Source organism: Falco punctatus, assembly GCF_963210335.1.
Source record: "Falco punctatus genome assembly, chromosome: 5".
NCBI classification, from domain to species: domain Eukaryota; kingdom Metazoa; phylum Chordata; class Aves; order Falconiformes; family Falconidae; genus Falco; species Falco punctatus.
In genome coordinates this window covers 31,045,064-31,068,381 of record NC_137584.1, presented here as the reverse complement: position 1 = coordinate 31,068,381, position 23,318 = coordinate 31,045,064, and positions in this window count along the sequence as shown.

Sequence of the window (23,318 nt, the reverse complement as noted above, 5' to 3'; positions counted from 1 at the left end):
CTGATATAACTGAACAGATATTTTTATGTAAAATCTAGATTCCTGAAACTAAGCTTTATGTCAGACATGAAACACATGTATCTTTCAGTAAGCTTATAGGCCAAGTACTGTTGTTTTATTTTATTTTTACATGATTATTTGGATTTGTTTTTTGAGGGCATCAAACTCATGAAGCTTGAAGGAGACAATTAGTGAAGTGGTGGATTGTGGACCAATATACCTATTCACTTTTAATATAAAAGCACAAAACCCCAACTATATAAACTGAAAGTGGATTTTCTGGTGAGAAAAAAACACTAATTCAACAGGAAGAGTTTGAGGTATTACAGCAAAAATGTATGGCATATATGAATTTGGATTGCAGAATCACTGTAACTGTGGATGAAAGAATCACTGATGATATTTTTGGGCTTAAAGCTTTCAACAACTATCAATGATTCAAACTTATATATCCCTGGTTCTATATTCAATCATTTTACATTTAATTTTCTAAAAAACTCTAACCTCTTGCAACAAAACTCACAGCCTACAATTTTCCAAACCCTCACTTGCCTCAGTTTTTTTTTTCTTATATGAGTGAAATTATATGGGCCAGCAAGAATTTTCAGCCTGGTCTAAGCATTTCCAGCAGAGTAATTCAGCTACATTACAGTTCAGTTCATGTACATACATTTTGACATAGCAAAAGTATTAATAATTGGATCAAGATATAAATAATAGACAGTACTGAACAGATGTAAAAACCCCTATCCATCTGACTTTATTGAATCAAAAGACTTGTAAATAATACTGTATTTCAGTAAAAATAAATGCCTAGATTCAATGTAAATATATTAATATCTAAGTATACACACAGCTAGAGACGTAGGTTTCATATGAAGTAATTATGATGATTTTTGTTTTTGTAATTATTATTATTTTTGTTTTCCTGTCATATTTAAGGTCAAAAAAGAATTGGGAAAAAAGTAATCTAAAAATTCATTTTCTCATTTAATATACAGTGTTATTCATAATTAGTTACATCTAGTAATGGACAAAAAAGTTAATTTAAATTGTTTTTTCAAATTATATATAAAACACTAAAAGACAAATTTATATCTTTCACACCAAATTTCCATATAGGTCAATTTCCAATCAGAGTTTAGAAACACAGCTATGTGGACTAAGATTAATTTTGGAGAAATGATTGAAACTCCATTTTCTTACAGTTGCTTTTAACTGATTCACAATACATGATAAGGAAAGTCCAAGTAAAAGACAGACTTTGATCTCTATCCTAAATCAGGATTATTGTAATTGATTGTATAAAAGTCTTCTATTCTGATGGAGCGCTTTAGGTATAAGCCTCCTTAGCTTGTCAACTTGTTTGGGAGCAGATGGGGAATATGACCAGTTGGTTATAATTGGGCTTTTTCAGGTGAGAAATTCACCATTTCAGTAAATGATAACTAAACAAGTTATATCCTGGCATTTCCAACTCTTTAAATAGCATTCATATACATAGATGATTTGAACACAGAAGGCTATAATGTCCTTGATAATGATCTACAGTATTCTCACTATCACTTTAAAGAAATACAGCATATTTTGCTACTAAGATGAAATTGAAGAAAAATGTATTTTGAATATGTTACATAGCAAAGGTTTACTGCCAACACGCTACTCATTACTCCTTGGATTCACATCCAGGTATTCATTTCCTGAAATAGTTCTCATAGCATTATTTTTGGAGTTAACTTAAATCTCTGTGGAGTTCAAAGAAAAGGGCATGAATTCTTGCTAGCTTCAAATAATGTTCAGACACATACATGCTCCACGTATTTAAATTCACCTGTGATGGTTATGTTATTCAAGATTATATACATAAAATATTCCTAGTAAAGCTGAAAGGCTCAGATTTTTACTTCTTTTTTTAATTCAGCTAGTGTGAAATAATTTCTGAGCATGTCGTTTTAAAAAAATGCGAACAGATTTTCTACCTATAGATAGTTATAATCATGAATGGAAAACATCTGCATCACTTTTTTCTGTTTTAAAGAAAGGCAGAAACTTGCTTTTTTATAATTATTTTAATGAGGAAGAGTTTTAAGAAAAAACATCAAGAGTGAGATATATTCCTTTCCTGGATTAAATTTGTTGTGGGGTTTTGTTTTGGGCTTTTTTTTAATCCGGTAACTGTCTAATGGAAAACACAGAAGTAGAACTGAAAGCAGAATGAAGATTCATACCCATCCTTTACAGGTATGATAATTTTTAAACTACTGCTAGCATGCCAACTTGAAACGGAGATTTTCTGAAGTTTGATTTATTGGTTATTGCTGGCAAAAAAATCTGAGTGCCTGATCATTTGATATTACATTGTCTTCCATGATGTGAAAAGATCTTGGTTGATATTTCACTGACTGCTTATATATCTGAAAACTGCTAAATGCTTGTGGATGTTTTAATTGTCTATTTACATGCTAGTAATGCATCCAAAGGTAAGATTCACAGCTTTTTCACATCCAGTTCAGAATGTGCCAGGTGTAATAGGCTTAGACACAACATAGCTTTAATTCTTTTGAATTCCTGCTTGACCATCTATTCTGAGACTCCCCAGTGAGCTGTAAATTACATTAAATCAGATTTTTTGTCATTGCTGTGGTACTTTTCTGCTTATCACCATCAGCAAGGTCCTTCTTTGAGTTTAGAAACTCCATAACAAAACAATTGCAGACTGTGACTATTTAAGCACTTTTTTATTCCTACTTCATGATTCACAGTATCAAAGCTAACATAGCTATTCCCACATGAAACATCAAGGGTGGCAATGTTTGTAGGTTTGGTCCTAAATGATACTAACCAGTACAACTATTAAATTTGTAGCTATCCTTGTTCTTTTCATGGTCTAACTCTGTCCCACATTATTTTATGTAAAGACCGAGTGGAAAAAGGTTGTTTTTTTCACGTTTTTGCAAGGCGAAAGGAAACTTCAAAGGACCTCTGAAGCTTATGTTTATACCATTGTACTTCGTGGATATCCTGATTTGGAGGTCCAAGGAGTGCATTGAGCAAACTGACAATGTTTGCAGTGGATAAAAAAAGAATTCAGATCTCATAAAGAAAACGTAATTTGAAAAGTGATATTACTTCCTATTTTTGGACCAGTTATACAGACACCAATACTGCCAGAGTGGGAAATTTTTTAAGATTTACCAAAATTGCCAAATAAGTTTATTAGATCAATAGACATTTTAGATTTCATCAGGAAGCTGAATATCACTGACTACAAACGGACAATAATGTCATCGTATACCTGCTGCATGGTCCTTCTTGCAGTTTGGCTGCAAGAGAATGCCCAAGACAAATAGATTGGATCTGGGAAAGGAGTCTTCAAATGTAATGTACTCTGAGACCACACTAGTTTAATTCGGAAAGTAAAGATTATTTTATTCATCAATATGAGAGTCTACATAAGTGAGTAATTCACTTTGAACTCAGTATTCATTTTCTTTGTATCTCTATTTATAGAATCATCCATGTTTTTTCTCACCAGTAAATGATATGCCAGATAAATACAAGCCAGCAGTGTGCCCAGGTGGCCAAGGCGGCCAACAGCATCCTGGCTTGTGTCAGAGACAGTGTGGCCAGCAGGACAAGGGAGGTGATCATCTCCCTGTACTCGGCACTGGTGAGGCTGCACCTTGAATACTGTGTTTAGTTTTGGGCCCCCCACTGCAACAGGGACTTGGAGGTACTGGAGCATGTCCAGAGACGGGCAGCAGAGTGAAGGCTCTAGAGCACAAGTCCTATGGGGAGCAGCTGAGGGAAATGGGGTGGTTTAGCCTGGAGAAAAGGAGGCTCAGGGGAGATCTTACCACTCTCTACAGCTACCTGAAAGGAGGTTGTAGCAAGGAGGGTGTCAGTCTCTTTTCCCAGGTAACAAGGTATAGGACAAGAAGAAATGTCCTTGAGTTGCACTAGGCGAGGTTTAGATTGGATATTAGGAAAAATTTCTTCACTGAAATTGTCATCAAGCATTGGAACAGACTGCCCAGGGAAGTGGTTGAGTCACCATCCCTGGAGGTATTTAAAAGATGTGTAAATGCAGTGCTTAGGGACATTGTTTAGTGGTGGACTTGGCAGTGCTTAGGTTAATAGCTGGACTTCATGATCTTAAGTCTTTTTACACTGAAATGATTCTATGAATCTATGATTCTAGAATCTTTGTATTCTAAAATCTCTATCTTATTTTAATGAAGCATGTTTCCATCCAATGGAAAAAATGCTTTCATTATTAAGTATATAAAATTCTGCTTCTAATTTTAATGAAGGGATGAGCTCCTGCATCAATTAAATATAAGTAGTCACTGTTTAATTCTAGTGTGACATTTTTTCCTGATAAAGGCAAACACAAATTTATGAAGCTTAAGAATTGAATTTCAATAGCACTATTAAAAAAAATATTCCCATCATTTGCTTTTGATTTTTTAAAAAATATGATTTATCTGTACAGTCACAACTTGTGAGCACAATCCATCAATAAAGTAATATTACAGTGGTTCAACTGTTAAATTATGATCCATTTTGAAGAGTTTAAAAGCCTCTGGGATTATTTATATATAGTTTCCTCTAGTGTTTATTTTTTAATTTGTAACATGTACCACAGAAATGAGTTACAGTGATGAATTTCTGTTTTGTGATTATTAGTTTTTTTAGATTAAGCATTTTATCTTGCTGGGTGCAGCCAAATAAATATAATTTAAGCACAGAACAGTCTATTATATTCATTCAGTACATGGGGTGGGTTTTTTTCCATCCAAGTGCAATCCCAGTGGTTAGCTAACAATACAGTGCAGTGATCAGAAGCTGCAAAGCAATTATTAGCACATATATCACATTATCATGTAGGGAGAGATCAGTGCTGGACCTTACAGGAAGGACTGTTCTGATGGTTTAATGTTCATTTGCCTCCATGTTTTTCAGAATAATTATCTAACATTTAGGTTAGTATTATGCAGTTATAATTGACATATTTTCAGTGCCCAGTTGATTCAATGCAAAATAATTGTATAATCTGATGACAGTGATAGGTCACAACCATAGAAGGCTGGTGTTGTGCAATGAACAAGTTCTGTACCCTTTGACTGTTCTTTTCCATCTTCATGTTTATTGCCACCGGTTCCTGTGTTAATTTCACCAGATCCGGGCAAAAATTAGGCATTTTTCTCAAAATACATTGTATTGGGTTTGCATGGCAAGGTTTGTTGGTTTTTTGGGTTTTTTTTGGGGGGGGAAGGGGGCTACAGGGGTGGCTTCTGTGAGATGATGCCAGATGCTTTCTCCATGTCCAGTGAAGCCAATGTCAGCTGACTGCAGGACGGATCCACCGCTGGCCAAGGCCAAACCCATCAGCAACAGTGGTAGCGCCTCTGGGATAGCATAATTAAGAAGAAAAAAGCCATGCAATAGCAATTGCAGTGGGCGGGAGAGGAATGAGAATATATGAGAGAAACGTCTCTGCAGACACCAAGTTCAGTGAAGAAGAAGAAGGAAGAGGAGGTGCTCCAGGCGCCGCGGCAGAGGCTCCCCCCAGCCCGCGGCGCAGCCCCCGGCGGGGCAGGCTGTGCCCCCAGCCCACGGAGCCCCCGGGGGGCAGCTCCCCCCCCGCAGCCCGGCAGGGCCCCACGCCGGGGCAGGGGGTGCCCGAGGGAGGCTGTGACCCGCGGGCAGCCCGCGCTGGAGCAGCTCCGGGCAGGGCCCGCGGCCCCGCGGGGAGAGGAGCCCGGGCCGGGGCCGGGCTGCGGGCAGGGCCGGTGCCCCCGCGGGGACCCGCGCCGGGGCCGGCCGGGCCTGAGGGGCTGCGCCCCGCGGGGGGACCCACGGCGGGGCCGGGCGTGGGGAACCGCAGCCCGGCAGGGCCCCAGGCTGGGGCAGCCCGTGGAGGGCCCCCTGCCCTGGCAGGGCCCCGCGCTGGGGCAGGGCAGGCTGTGAGGAGCCTCCCCTTGAGGAGGAACAAGTGGCAGAAACAACACGTTTTGAACTGACCACAACCCCCCCCCATTCCTCTTCCTCCTGTGTTGCTTGGTGGAAGCAGGTAGAGAAGAGTGAAGCTGAGCTCAGGAAGAAGGGGCGGGGGGAGGGAACGTTTTTTCAAGGTTTGTTTTTACTTTTCATTATCTCATTCTGATTTGATTGGTAATAAATTAAATTAATTTTCCCTAAGTTGTGTCTGTTTTGCCTGTAGTGTGCAAATGATCTTTCCTGGTCCTCATCTTGACCGATAAGCCTTTCATTATATTTTCTCTCCCGGGTCCAACTGAGGAGGGGGAGTGATGGAGAGGCTTTGGTGGGCACTGGCATCCAGCCAGGTATGTCATACAGTCATCTGTACCGCACCAAGAAACTACATGGCAGTACGCTGCAAAAACCTGCAACTTGCATATCTGAAGAAGGTTGAGGAGAAAAGGAGGCCATAACCAAAGTGTTTGAGACTGGAAAAGCAAATCCGTTAAACTCTTGAAGGACAGCAGCATGCTGGTATCTGTGGAGCCTGCCACACATTGCTTAGATGGTGTGTATCTCAAAACATCTATACCTTCTTTCTGGCATATGCTTTTTGTATGTTTGCAGTTCTATTCCAAAATGTTAAGAAATGAGACATTCCTCTTTACTGACACTGTTTGGAATCCTTTGAAATTTTAAAGATAAAAGGGACTCAGAAGTTCTCCTGAGCCTGTGGTCTTGACAGTACTCAGGAAAAGCAAGAACAAACACAGGACATACTCTGACCTACTCCTTTCAAGACAGCTGAAAAACAAGAATGCTGCTGTAGCTGTCATGTGACTGAAAAAACATGATAAACAAAAGCTAGGCCCTACAACTCCAAGTCTTCAGGCTCAGCTTTGGACTATTAGCTCATATGGCCGTTACAGATTATTTATTTATTTGCTACAGTCTTTCTAAAGTCTTTAAACTACCCTCCTAAAGATGAAATGCAAAACATAAACAGAAATGAAAAATCATCTCTATGTGATCCCGTACATGCCATCTGACATTGACTGATACTATTCCAGGAGATGGTGTCCTCCTCATGAATCTCTAGAACAGCAAGTCTGTGGAAAGACTTACTCATGTCTTACTTACCATTCCTTGTTGAGCTTGCTTACATAGCATGCTTAACTAGAGCAGCATGATGTGCTCTCTCACACGTAGTTTTAAGGCAAATTCAGCTTGCTTGTGTGGCCTGAAGTCAGTATGTGTCTTTGTCCTGGAAACTGTTATACAAAAATCCTGAAACTTTCAGTCAATGCCCCAAATTGAATGAGGATGTTAGTGTGAAGTTTTTGTCTGGGCCTGATTGCAGAAATGGAGACCATCTTAGTACCTGCTTCTCTTTGGTCATTAGTGCTGTTTTCCATAGCTCTCTTTCAGTATTAATCTGAATCCCATTGTTTCTTCCCACTACCCTAACAGTGAGTGATCCAGAAGTAACCTAACCAGATATCTGCCCCTATTTCTCAGATGATGAGGGTAAAAGTTCCTGGGGTCCTGTGAGCCTCAGCACAGGCTGGGTAATTCCATGTGTCATCTGAATGGGAGAAGTCCCAGCTATTGCATGTTTTATTTGGTAGGCAGTGACCTGCTTGTAGCTAGTAGCCACTGTTGACTGAATGAGTCCTAACTCCTTAGTGATTCATGAAAAGTTCTATAGGGTGATTTGAATGGTTCCAGGTCCAATGCATGTTGATGATGAAGCAGGACATCACTGGTGAACAGGCAGAGAAGTAACCATGCTAAAACTGCTGCTTGGCATAGTTCCCTGCTGAACTGGTCATGTGTCCCTACCAAGAAGAGACATTCATAGGATGTGCCAGGTATTTAATTTCTTCTCAGAAGTGACCTTGGCATAAGAGTTCAAAATATTTTTTGTTTCTCAGTAGTTCACATGATAAAGTCCACATGATTTCCTTCTGGGTGTGGTTGAGAATAATCACAAGCTATAATGCCCTTCCTGCTAAGGTCTTTTGGAAACACCTCACAGCATCATTCTTCTATTTATTTTGACTCAGTGCTTCTCTGATCCTTGTTCTATAACTTTGATGGAACATTCAGTCAGTGAACTATTTTTTAAGTGATAACAGTCTTGTGATGATAAAATTAAATACTCCGGAGGAAAGAGTATGAGATTTCTCATGGATGACACATGAAACTGATAAAATATGTGGTTCAAATGTGACCATCACCAAGATGGAGTATAGGAATGCCTGAAAACATGTGTAAGGGCCCAGATGTGTCTGAGATTTCTCCCCTTGAAGTGCTACTTGGCGTGTTCTCAAGACACCATAGGAGGAAGATTAAGGAAAATCCATGTGGACAGCCAGGGCATCTGACCTCAAGAGCAGTAGTTGGAACTTTTTCAATGTGAGCAATGCTTTGAGAATGAGCAAGGTTTGAGTTCTATTATCATTAATTTTACTCTTTAGAAAAGTTGTTGCTATTCTCAATTAGCATTTGATTTCTGTCCTGTTAATTTAATCAGGTACTTCTAAATTTCTGCAATGACAAGAATATGGAAGAGAGCTAATATACCTGGAATTGCCTATTCTTCTTTTACATTCACAATAATAAAATTAAATTGTTCATGTGGCTTTTCAGACATTGGTTGTTAAAAAGTGTTTTACAAAGTAATGAATTAAATGTTAGTAGTGCTGTGCCCTGTAGGCAAACAGAGCTTCTATTATGCCACAACAATTATTCACACACAGATGTAGAATTGCAACCTGATTTTATATTGAGAACACGAATGGAAAGGACACTGAGGTTATTCTCTACTCATTTTGTATAGTTCCAAAAGCTCTGAAAATTTTTACCTGAATAGACAAAGGCATACAATGCAGAAAGAACAGCTATAGATGAAGAAACTATCAAGGCCTACATTTGCTGATTTAAAACACCAGAACTATCTAACCTAAAGCTTCTGTCAGCATTGTGGTTTGTCAATGTGCAATAAGACTGTAGTCGCAGAGAAAAAACATTCAGCAATATTCACATTTTGTTTGTAAACCACCATATCCAAGTTTACCAACAATATAAAGGAACTATTGTGAGTGAAGCCTATGAATTATGTTGAGTGCTAATGAAAATCTGAATAAATAATGTATTAATTGCCCCCTTTGGCCAGACTTCTCAGACTAATTCCACCTGATCCTTTCCTGGCTATGTTTCAGTTCGATTTTTTTCTTTTTACTGTGAATGGATGTCTCTTTCCTGCTATATCGTCTCCTAGAAAAGAGAGTTACAGAATAAAATAAACATATTTTTTATTAATCATAAAATTTAAGTCCTGATTTAAAGGGAAGGCACTGCAGACAGGGGAAGCAGTGGTTATTTGAAGTTCTCCTCATTCAGTTTACTACAGAAAGGCTTTTGTAATTAGTTTTTCTGCCTGATTCTTCTTTGTAATGTAATAATCTTGAACCAGCTAGCCAGTCATAGGCTAGCTTTATATATAGTCTTGGCAATATAAATTTTTGTGGAAATTGGTGACTACAGAGATGTGAAAGAAGGTCATGAAGAAAAAAACATGTCTACTTTTCCTACCTTTCTGTCCCACGTTCTCTTCCCGAAGGAGCTCTGAACCTGCCACAGCATGATAATCTTTATGCAAGTGTGCAAAATATTTGAGGCAGATTTTACAGAATCACAAAACATATGGAACCAGAAAGGACCTCTGGAGATTAGTCCATTACCCTTGCTCAAAGAAGGGTCAACTCAAGCAAGTTGCTCAGAAACATTTCCTGTTGGGTTTTGAAAATCTCTGTGGATGGAGACTCCAGAACTTCACTGGGCAATGTTCAATCACCTGCATTTTTTTTTTTTTTCCGTAAGTTGGGGTAATGAATAACACTGGAGAAGACAGGAGATAATGGAGACTCTATAGGTAGCCTGCTGTGTGGCAAAATGAATATAAGGGAGAATTAAGTGTTGAAATGGAGATGAGGATGTCTAGCAGCCATGGGGTGGAAGTGGTGATATTACAGTAAGTTAGTATTTGATGTGAGGATATTAAACAAAAGAAATCAACCTCCAGTTCTTAATGCTCCTGACCATCATGAAAAACTTCTTCTCTTTCTTAGAATCCATGTAAAAAAAAGTAAGTCTGGGAAATTTTCAAGTCGTGTGTCACAAAAGTAATTGTTATGAAAAGGAATTGCTTGCTTTTTTTTTTTGCTTTCTTTTGTTTTTGGTTGTTTTGTTGGGTTTTTTTCTCTGCTTTATATATATCCCCAGATTGTGTTGATATCAAAGCAGAAGCATTTCCTAGTGTGAGAAGATTAACCTTATGACTTCTAACCTAGTTATTTGTTGTTATCTTGTGTGGAAAAATAAACTCGTTTCCTATTCAGCTAAGTCACTGTCACTACAGTAATAGTATGGGAAGATTGATAAATGTACTGCAATTTTGGAGTATACAGCTATGTGAATAGACAGATGCGTGTCCTCACATTGGCTCCAATATGGCTGCAGCAAGCATTAGGAGCTCCTCTGTGGCACCACATATACATTACTGGTTTAAAAGCTCAAAAGCAATTAACAATTATCCACCTGCTTTAAAAATCAAAGAGTAATTTAGGTTGGAAGGGACCTCCATGGGTCATCTAGTTGAATTTCCTGTTCAAAGTAGGTTCACATAGATAAGGTTGCCCAAGGCCTTGTCTAGCTGAATTTTGGAAATCTCTAAGGATGACAATTCTACAATCTCTCTGGGAAAATGGTTTCAATGTCTGAGTACCCTTGTAATTTTTTATCTTGATATCTACTCAGAATACCCGATGTTCCACCTTGTGCATGATAACTCTCATGTTTTCACTTCCTGGAAGAAAATGGCTCCATCTTCTCTATCCTCTCTCATTAGACAGACACATAGCTACAATATTTCCTTTCAGCCTTCTCTTCTAAAAGTTGAACAAAAGTTTTCTCAGCCTTTCCAGGTATGTCATGTGCTCCAGCCCCTTATCTGTTCTAGTCACCCTTCAATGGATTTGCTTTAGTGTGTCAAGGTCTTTTTGTCCTGGAGAGTCCTGAACTGGACACAGCAATCATGATGCAGTCTCCCAGCTTCTGGCTGAAAAAGAATCACTCCTCTCAGCATGCTGACTACAGGCTTGTGTAGCTAAAAGAAAGTCATGGGACACTTAGAAAACCTGCAGAATATAATGAATACTCGTTTGCCTTGAAACTCAGTATAAGCGTATTAATGTAAAGTAACCAACAATAGTACATAGCTATTTTGAAACCCAATGATGACATAGGCAGATGTGATGTATGTGAGCAATATGACCACCAAAGGAGAAAAGAAAGATATGTGTAGCTGCATGTAGGAGGTGTCCAAGTAACATAAAGTTGTTAGGTAAAGGACACAATAAGCACAAAGGACTGCAAATAGGAAGGAATACAAAAAGAAAAGATGACTGACAAAACTGAAAACAAGACAGGCAGTATCAGAGGCAGGTAAGATTCCTTCATTATTTCTGAGAGGGGTATTACAGCAAAATAATACAAAAACATCAAAGATAAGCAGAAAAGATAAAAGCACTCTTCTTCATTGACAAGGATCACCTTGACCATAGACATCAATGCTAACTGTGTGGCATCAGCTTCAAGGTATTGCACATACACTCAGCAGGATATAAGCGTTAAAGATTGACAGTTTTGTACATTTAATAATATTGACTATTAATATATAAGAACTAACCAGAAGCATAGAATGTATTGTTAACAAATTGAGTAAAGTTCAGATTTAAAGGTTGGTTTTGAAGTTTAAAATTGACCTGATTTTTAAGTCTTCTAAACACTCCCAAAACAGCAATCTGATTCTCTAACTGCCACATGTATATTCATGTTTTCCAGTTGCTAATAGAGCCCAGAATGTGCTTGGTCCTTGCTTCAATAGCACATTGCTGATTCATGATCAACTTGTTCCCTACCAGGACCCCCAAGTCTTTCTCTGCTTTCTTGCCGGCTGCCCCCAGCCTGTACTGGGTCATGGCAACATCCCCTTCCTGTTGCTGGACTTCTCACTTGCCTTTGTTGAATTACATGAAATTCCTGTTAGGTCTTTTTCAGCCTGATCAGGTCATACTGAATAGCAACCCTGCCTTCTTGTGTGTCACCCACAGTTTTGGATCATCTGTGAACTTGCTGAGAGTATTATCCATCTCACTCTCCAAATGGCATTAAGCAGTGCTGATTGCAGACTGCATGATGGAGTTTGTACAGCTGATCACAACCTTTTCAGCTCAGCAATCCAGCAATTTTCCACCTATCTTTTAGTCCATCAGTTTTCCTGTTCATTTGTTTTGGTGTTTTGTCACCCTTATTTGACCCCTGTGTGCTTAAATATGTGCTGTTCCTGGTTTTGGCTCTGAGAAGGTCATTCCTGAAGACCAACCAGCTCTCTTAGTCCCCTTTGCCCTCCAGGGTAATCTTCCATGGCAATCTGTCATGCATATCCCTGAACTAGACAAAAGTCTACTTTCTTGAAGAAGAGGAGGTGGAAGCCATCATACAGCAGGAAGACTATGACATAATCACCATCACAGAAGCATGATGGGATAACTCACATGACTGGTTTGCTGCAATGGATGGCTACAAACCCTTCCGAAGGGACAGGCAAGGAAGGAGGGGCAGTGGGGTGGCTCTGTATGTCAGGGAGTGTTTTACCTGCCCAGAGCTGAATGATGGTGACAACTGGGTTGAGTGTTTATGGGTAAGAATCAGGGGGATGGCCAACAAGGGAAGATCCTGGTGGAAGTCTGCTATAGACCACACAACCAGGATAAAGAGACAGGTGAAACATTCTGCAAGCAGCTGGGAGGAGTCTTAAGATCACTAGCCCTTGTTCTCATGGGGGACTTGAACCTACCGGATGTCCTCTGGAAATACAACACAGCGGAGAGGAAACAGTGTAGCAGGTTCCTAGAGTGCATGGAAGAGAACTGTCTGACACAGCTGGTCAGTGAGGCAGCCAGGGTAGGTGCCCTCTGGACCTGCTGTTTGCAAACAGGGAAGGACTGGTGGGGGAAGTGCTGGTTGGAGGACATCTTGGGCACAGCAATCGCAAGAGGATAGAGTTTTTAATTGTCTGAGAAGTAAGGAGGGGAGTCAGCAGAACCACTGCCTTGGAATTCTGGAGGGCCAACTTTGGCCTGTTTAAGAGCCTGGTTGACAGAGTCCCTTGGGAGACAGTTCTGAATGGCAAAGGGGTCCAGGAAGGCTGGACATTCTTCAAGAAGGTAGTCTTAAAGGCACAGAAGACCAGCCCCATGTGCTGAAAGATGAGCCACTGGGGAAGAAGACTGGCCTGGCTGAACAGAGAGCTTTGGCTGGAACTCAGGGAAAAAAGGAGAGTTTACCACCTTTGGAAGAAGGGGCAGTCAGCTCTGGAGGACTATAAGGATGTTGAGAGGTTATGCAGGGTGAATATTAAAGAGGTGAAAGCACAGCTAGAACTCAGGCTGGCCACTGCCATAGCAGGTAACAAAAAATGTTTTTACAAATACATTAGCAACAAAAGGAGGGCCAAGGATAATTTGAATTCTTTGTTGGATACAGTGGGGAACATTGCCACAGAACATGAGGAGAAGGCTGAGGTACTTAATGCCTTCTTTGCCTCAGTCTTTATAGCAAGAACAGCTTCCCTCTGGGTACTCAGCCCCCTGATCTAGAAGACAGGGATGAGGAGCAGCATGCAGTCCCCACAGTCCAGGAGGAAACAGTTACTGACCTGCTGCTCCACTTAGACGTGCACAAGTCTATGGGGCTGGATGGGATCCACCTGAGGGTGCTGAGGGAGCTGGCAAAGGAGCTTGCTAACTGCTCTCCATCATTTATCAGCAGTCCTGGCTAACTGGGGAGGTCCCAGCAGACTGGAGGTTAGCCAATGTGACACCCATCTACAAGAAGGGCAGGAAGGAGGATCTGGAGAACTACAGGCCTGTCAGCCTGAACTTGGTGCTGGGGAAGGTTATGGAGCAGATCATCCTGAGAGCCATCATGCAGCACGTGCAGGACAACTGGGGAATCAGACCCAGCCAGCATGGGTTTATGCAAGGCAGGTCTTGCTTGACAAACCTGATCTTCTGTGACAAGGTGACCCACTTAGTGGATGAGGGAAAGGCTGTGGATGTTGTTTACCTGGACCTTAGTAAAGCCTTTGACACTGTTTCTCACAGCATTCTCCTGCAGAAACTGTCTGCTCATGGCCTGGATGCGCGCACTCTACACTGGGTAAAAAGCTGGCTGGATGGCCAAGCCCAATGAGTGGTAATAAATGGAATTACATCCAGCTGGTGGCCAGTTACAAGTGGTGTTCCCCAGGGCTCAGTACTGGGGCCAGTTCTGTTTGATATCTTTATCAATGATCTGGATGAGGAGATTGAGTGCACCCTCAATAAAGTTACAGAGGACGCTCAGTTGGGGGAGAGCATTGCTCTGCTTGGGGGTAGAAAGGCTCCACAATGGATCTGGACAGGCTGGACTGATGGTCTGAGGCCAGTTCTAGGAAGCTGAACAGGGCTTAGTGCTGGGTACTTCTGCTGGGTGACGACCCCATTTAAAGCTACAGGCTTGGTGAAGAGTGGCTGGAAAGCTGCCTTGAGGAAAAGGACCTGGGGGTGCTGGTTGAGGGCCAGCTCAACATGAGCCAGCAGTGTGCCCAGGTGGCTAAGGCGGCCAACAGCATCCTGGCTTGTGTCAGAGACAGTGTGGCCAGCAGGACAAGGGAGGTGATCATCTCCCTGTACTCAGCACTGGTGAGGCTGCACCTTGAATACTGTGTTTAGTTTTGGGCCCCCCACTGCAACAGGGATGTAGAGGTGCTGGAGCGTGTCCAGAGACGGGCAACGGGGCTGGAGAAGAGTCTAGGGAACAAGTCTTATGGAGAATGGCTGAGGGAACCCGTGTTGTTTAGCCTGGAGAAAAAGAGGCTCAGGGAGGACCTTATTGCTCTCTACAATTACCTGAAAGGAGCTTGTAAGGAGGTGGGGGTAGGTCTCTTTTCCTAGATAAATAGTGATAAGATAAGAGGAAAGGGCCTCAAGTTATGCCAGGAGAGGTTTAGATTGGATCTTGGGAAAAAAAACAACATTGAAATGCTGGTGGAGCATTGGAATAGGCTGCCCAGAGAGATGGTGGAATCACCATCCCTGGAGGTTTTGAAAAAATGCATAGATGTAGTGCTTAGGGACATGGTTTAGTGATGCACTTGGCAGTCTTGGATTAATGGTTGGACGTGATGATCTCAAAGGTCTTTTCCAAACCAAATGATTCTATGGTTCTATGATTCTATGTACATTTTTGTGAACATGGCTTTTTAAAATTCTGTATTTCCTTTGTCTGTTTTCCCATGTATAAGCAGCTTGACCATGCTATTTGAATAGTGTTTTAAATAAAAAAATGTAAAGAAGCATTCCAATAAAAAAGGTGCTTTAACCAAATCCTTGTTCTATACCTTAATGCACATGCAGCTCTGTATATGTGCACACAGAAACGTGGTTACTTGAGATGTACATGATTTTTAAAGAAATTCAGGAGACCACATTTCCACACATTTTCCATCTGTATCATCATCGATTTTCATCTAAAGCATTATCTGAATATCTTGGTGCCAGGCTGAGCGCAGTAATGACACAGCCTTGTATCTCATGATTACATATTTAAGATTTAGCTTAAAAAGTAATAGGAAAAGAAAAAAAAAAATCCAGGGATAACAGTAAAGCACAGTTAAGTAGGAACACTCGATTTCCCAGTATTAGCTCAAATTATCCCTCCTTAATATTCTATTTTTCTACACTATTCTTTACTCGCATTCTCACAGAGATTTTTTCTTCCCTTTTTTCCTTTACCACCTATAAAAATGTATGATAATATATCGTACTTCATAGCACTAACACTAAGGCATGCAATGCTTTGCACAAATGTAGGTATTAGAGAACCTTACTTTGCTCAAACTGCTGAGCTTGCATGCTTCAGCTGTGAAAAATTATTTAACATTATTTATTTAATCATTTAATCATCATAAAAGGATGACGACTATCTTCTTTTCTTTCATACAGCAAAATTGATCTACAGATGCAGGAATATTAAAGAATTCTGTATTGGCCTATAAGATTGTTGAGAATTGTCCCCTTTCTCACACAGTCTTGCTCCTGAAATCATTTACAGCGTATCTTATGCCTTTGCCCTTTGGCCCTCATCATTATTGGTTATTAATTGCCAGGTCGCTTAGGAACTGAATTATAGCACTCATATATTTCCCTTAGGGTACTGATTGTCCATTTCTCTTTCCTCTGATAGCAATAAAAGGCTCTCATGAAATTACTGACTGCCAGCACTGTGTTGTTACTACAGTTGAATGAACTAATTTTTGTCATGATATCACACCAAAAAAATTGCTTCTGCATAATTCATGCAATGACTACATATGAAATAGAGATGAAAGCCTGCTAGAAGAGTTTCTTTACCTTCAAAGAACAAAGCAATTATACATATAATTGTATTAAAAGCTAAATTACTGAAAAAGTAGATAAAGCACATTTTTATATAATATATAACTGCAGTCTGATATTGTGACAGGAATAATTTTTAATGAAAAGGTATACAATGCAACCTCCAGATCTGTGTCTTTACTATGACAAACAGGCCAAGTGATCCTTTTTAGAAACAAATTATTTGTAAAAATAGCTGAGTTTATAACTTTCCAAAACATGTAAAGTGTTGTCACAAAACCCCACTGCTGGATAGAAATCTTGTCATTTATAGCCTGAAATCATCATGCCTAGGTAGAATCTACAGGTTTTGGCATCATTGATTCATGGTGCATGTGGGTTTTTCCCCCTTTTCCCTATATGCCCTACTGGTATGTTACCAGATGTCTCTGATATCCTTCCAGGCAGTATTTTTGTTAGACATATTGAGTACATAGCTTTTACTATCTTCCAAGAAAGTAGCAGCACAAGATGGTAACACTTTAAGATAAGTTATGTTTAACAAGAGATACTCTTAAGTATATTAGGATGCTAAGAGACAAAATATTTGCCTTGTATAACTTCTGACTGTCAGATTAAGTTTGCTCAAAAAGCATGTGACATTTTAATTTTGTTCCAATACTTACACCCATTCTATTATAGCACATTTAAGCTTTGGTAGATCTCATCACAGGCTTATAGCATTTTTCCAGTCTTTTTTTGTCCTCCTCTCAAGGAATATCTGCCACTTCATTTTTTGCAAGCTGGGACTCTGTCCTTTTACTTTGATCAAGAAGCACTCTCCCTTGCTTCAGATTTCTGTGTAAGACCTTTATCTCAGGATTTAACATTGGCTCAACATACAACACGTGGAGCAGCACTGTGGCTGTTGCAGTTGTCAGTACTTTCCATCTCAATGTGATTTTGGTAACTAGGTCCAAAGTGACTTGCCACCAGCAGGTTGTGCCTACAGTGTAATGCGTCAATAATAATTAATAATGTGAAAACACAAATTCAGAATTACATGAAGAATTCTATACTGTCAGGATCTTCTGAAATGGTATCTTTACAGAAAATGTTTCTCTAGTACCACCTAGTTTGCCTTTTCACAACTCGTTACCACTGATGTGAAACAGTGACCCTGTATTTGACTAGACTACACAGGCCTTTCTTTCCAGCAGTAATTGCCAGCAATGGCTTCTCAGCACACAACAAAACAGGAATATATGTAAGAAATACAGTCTACTTAACTCTGACTAATTGCCTCCTCATAACTGTGCAGCAAATGGTTTACAGAAATAGAAGCAGACTTATGCCATGCTTATAAAGAATTATGACTTATGCCATGCTTATAAAACAGGGATAACATGTTAATCTACCATGACCTATCTTCTGTGCAGGTGCACAAGAAGCCGTGAGGGAACATAGCAAGGACGGCCGACTCAAACTAGCCAAAGGGATACTCCATACCATAGAACATCATGCTCAGTATATAAACTTGGGGGATGGCTGGGACCCCCTGATCACTGCTCAGGGACTGGCTGGGCATTGGTCAGTGGGTGGTGAGCAAGTGTATTGTGCATCACTTGTCTGTCTTGGGTTTTATTTTTCTCTCTTTTTTTGTTGTTGTCCTTTTCATTACGATTATTATTACAATTATTACCATTATTAAATATATATATTATATTACATTACATTACATTATATTATATTATTATATTATATTATATTGTATTATATTATATTATATTATTATAATTTATTATAATTTATTATATTATATTATTATAATATATTATATTATATTATGTTATGTTATGTTACGTTACATTACATTATATTATGTTATATTATATTATATTACATTACATTATATTATGTTATGTTATGTTATATTATATTATATTATGTTATGTTATGTTATATTATATTATATTATATTATATTATATTATTATTTTAATTCTTAAATTGTTCTTCCCTCAACTCATGGGGTTTACTTTTTTTCCAATTCTCCTCCCCATGCCACTGCAGGAGGGGTGGGTGTGAGTGAGCCACTACATGGTAATTAGTTACTGGCTGGTGTTAAACAAAGACAGGGAACAAGAGTGAACCCCTTTTCAACAGCTACTGCCACCTTCTAGCCTTTACACACAGACAGCAGCATCATCCAAGTCGATAACTGTATTAGGAACAATTCTTTTATTAATTGTTTTACTAACTAACCAACTAACCTGACTATTCTCACAAAGTGAAAGCCTTTTTTTTTGTCTTTGGTTCCTGTTATTTCTTTCTGTATCCTAGTCCATGACCTGTCTCTTTCATCAGAAGTTGCTATATCCTATAGATTACTAGCCTGCAAAGAGGAATATCTATTTAAAGGTAGGTCATGTATTTCAGCTCTGTATTGTAATCAACACAGAGAAGAAATGATGCCCTGACAGGAATCATAGAAGGTCCTCTGCAAAAGCCTTATGTCTATGAATGACATTCCTCTCTTCCTGTTCAGTAGCCCATATCTTCACTTTAGAACATAGAAAACTAAAAGAGTGTAGGAGTTTTATCTTGTGATCTTAATATTTATATCTTTTTTGCCATCCCATATGAATTTTATAGTTTTATTTAGTTATATATGCAGACTATATAACTATTCTGATAATAGGGGGGTTAGGGTATATCTACTCAAAAGTTATTTTCTTTACTTTCTCAGCTAGTTCCCTTTGATGATGTACATTCCCTATCTGAATTGTACATCATCAGCTATTTATTTCAATACGTGGCTAGTGACAAGTGAACATAATAGGATTTATCAGAAGTAGCAATGAACCAACCCTTTGTGTAAATTCCATTAATCACAATGTCAAGCTGGATAACCATTGAGTCAAATGATGATTTCTGGCCTGTAATTTTCTTTATCTCTGGATATATGGGTAGCCCATAAATATTAATACTTGGGCAGCTTCATTATGCATGCATGAAAATTCCACCAATGTATTAAGTGTTAAATATACATCGGAACAATCAGAATGTGTCCTCACCAAATTCAAGTATTAGAAACTGACATACATATTTCTAATCTGCAATACAGTGAAAATGCTGAAGGCTCCTCAGAAATATTTTTTCCTAGAAATACGAATTGCACATTTAGGTCTAGAAAAAAAAGACAACACTTCACTCCTATTAAGTTATTGCAGTTTAAATTTCAGCACCTTCCACTATGGATCCATTATTTATTTACATATTCAAAATATTCCTAACTTAGAGAGCATCTCAGTTTCAGAAAATTACTTAGATTTTAAATTTCCTAGTGCTATCTATTCTTTTCCCTGAAAGGAAGCTGGAGGCATCAATATTCCGTTTAACCAGAAACCTACAAGTTCATATGACAACTAACAGCAAGACTTCTCCAGGGTTCAATGTCATTAATATTACTATCCACTTTCTGTACAAGAACATACTGGTCAGAAGATTTTTCTGAGGAAGTGGCAGGCGGGATACCCGGCTTCTCCAGATACAGGAATTTCAAATGGAGTAGGCATCCAGGTTAAGGATATTATGAGGAGGGCACCTTCTACTGAAGATGAGTCACTGTAAGTGGTGAGGAATTAAGGAAGAAAAGGGCAGGCTGAATTTAGCCCAATGAGTATATCCTCTACAGAGGTCTGGATTCGGGCTGCTCACGTAGCTCATTTACTTGTGTAAAACACAACAAGAGGTCGCTATTGGAAAGACCCAGAGATCACCTTAGGTATCAGTAGATAATGAAAGGATATTGTTCCAAAAGTACTTGAGATGCCTGGACCGTGGCTGAGGCATGTGTGGCATGACTTGGCCTGGCCTCTCTGCAGGTCAGCAATTGCCTCAGTATGTCCAGAAGTTCAAAGCATGCTTGAAGTCATACCAGCCTCACTGCTTCTAACCCCAGTCCTTTTGCTAATTTGAAGGGTAAACAGTAAGGATGTTTGAGAAATTTTTCTGGCCAACTGATGAAAAAGTATACATGGCTATGAATTATAGACTGGCAACCTCCATCCCCACTGGATATGAAATGAGATAGATAAGAAAAGGAAAACTTTAGTCTATTTTCTCATGGAATCATTATGGCTTTTAGGTTGGAAGTGAACTCTGAAAGCCAAGAACACATTGCTCAAAGCCTTGTCCAGTGAATTTATGAACAGTTCAGAAGATGGAAATAATAAAAATTATCTGGACAACCATGAAGAAAAGCTTGTAGGACCAAAAGTTTGATATATTTTTACCTTTGTAAAAGGTACAAATAGGTTACAAAAAAGTTGCAATACCTTTCTCCCATACAAATTAGGCTCAGCTTCAAGCAGGAAATTTATCTAAAAATATTTGGAATATAAACAGCTGGATAATACTTTGAAAGACTTCTGGTAAATATAAGACTATAACAAATTCATCTCAGGATTCTTTCAAACTGGAGAAGATTCACTGTTAGTGTTTTCACCTTATTCTATCACAAATATATAAAACAATATATGAACGATATCCCCTTTTTTAAAAAAAAAATAGAATTAGCTGAAAAAGATAAGAAAAAATTAATATGAAGATACAAAACCAAAACAAAAATTAAATTTCTTCCCTCTTGTTCTCAAAATGAAATATTTCATCAATATGCATTTGGCACAGCTCACACTTCAAATCCCATTCAGTTTTCTTTGAAAAGGACCCAGTTTTGACTTGTCTTAAACTTCTCCATAAACAGGAAATGTATAACTACTTGAATGATTTTCTGGTTCAGAACATTAATGAATGCAGAACTGTACATTGCATTCAAGGCTCAAAATGTACTCTTTACTATGAGGCTTTACAGACAGTGAAACCATGGTGATTCTGCTGTGCATTAGAGCAGCTTAACGAGAGCCCATAAAGTTGATCCCTTTTGGTGCATTGTGCCATGTACAGCTTACAGCTGGTATAGAATTTTTAAGAGATAAAGCAGGAGCAAAAAAGCCAGTCAGGGACACTCAAAGCTTACGATTCTGCTAGTAAATCAAAAAGTGCTAGGGCAATAGACCAGGCACTGGAAATCTATGTTCTCAAATTGTTAGAATGGTCACCATTTACCAAGATTCTTACGCATAGTTTGCGCATTAGCCCAGTCCAGGGGTCATTCACAACAGTCAGCTTGATCAAAACCATTCTGTTTCAGAAACCAAAAGAGTTTAATATTGACATAGTCAAATACTGTCAGCTAGCAAAAACATACCATCACAAATTGCATCTGTCATAAACAAAGCTTGTGAACTGTGGGATATGTCAAAATAATCCCTATAATTGCATGTTACTTTTAGTACAGACATTAAGAAACTCCACGTTTGTCTTATTATACATTATATCACACCTTTTCCCATTGTGCTGGTTTTGGCTGGGATAGAGTTACTTTTCTTCATAGTAGCTGGTATGAGGCTGTGTTTTGGGTTTGTGCTGAAAACAGTGCTGATAATACTGAGATTATTTTCTTAATGCTGAGCAGCGCTTACACAGCATCAAGGCCTTATCTACTCCTCACCCCACCCCACCAGCGAGGAGGCTGGGGGTGCACAAGAAGCTGGGAGGGGACACAGCTGGGACAGTTGATCCCAGCTGACCAAAGTGATATTCTATAACATCTGGTGACATGCTCAGCAGTATAATGTTGGAGGAAGAAGAAGGAAAGGGGTGACATTTGGAGTGATTGTGTTTGTCTGCCACAAGTCACCATTATGTGTGAGGGAGCCCGGCTTTCCTGGAGACGGCTGAACACCTGCCTGCCAGTGGGAAGTGGTGAATGAATTTCTTGGTTTGATTTGCTTGCATGTGTGGCTTTTGCTTCACTTATTAAACTGTCTTTACTTCAACCCACGCGTTTTCTCACTTTTACTCTTACGATTCTCTTCCCCATCCCACTGTGGGGGCAGTAAGTGAGCATCTGGGTGGTGTTTAGTTGCCAGCTGGGGTTAAACCACAACATCCATACATTATGGGGTGCATAATTTGATAAGGAAAATGGTTTTGAAGCAGTGTTGAGAACATTATGTTTTGCCATATAAGCTACATGGGTACATTTGCAGTGTACCTACTAAAGTGCTCTGAGATCACAAAAAAACTTCCAGGATTCTGTACCTGATACCCAATTATGTCTTGTAAGTGGTGAGCTGAAGTTCTATAGAAATCATGTCTGTTCCTGTGCCTAAGGATTTCTAAGCATCTTGAAGATCCCACAAGGAATGAAGCTAATAATTTTATTTAGCTTCCATGTTGACTGCAGCAATAGAAAAGCTGAAGGGATCAGCAATAAGCATCCATGCTCAAGATGTAACTTGCACTTTAAGCATGGAGTGCCATTGTTTTCAGTAAAAATGAATCAGTCCCAACTAAGAGGCAGTATTTCAGACTTGATGTTGTCCTGGCCTTTATTAACCAACCAAGAGTTCAGCAACAGACATTACGATCCAGCATTATACTTTGAATATCAAAAATAGCAAGACAAATTAAGATTTTTGGATATTGGTACTAATGCTCCTGATCTGCACAGGAAGCTGTAGGGAAAGTGGTAGTCTTAAAGTAATTAATCTAATAAATTAATCTGGAAGAGTCAGCTGATATCTGATTTTTCAGTCCAGACAGGAGAACTTGGTATGTTTTTGTTACTGTATCTCAGTATTCATAAGAAAAATGTGCATGTTTTAACTGCATCCTGAAATCATCATATCATAATTCTCTGCATTACCCGGTTTGTTGTATATAATACACAACAGTGATCGCTATATGGGGATCAAACAGTGAATAAAAGAAGATGAAATTA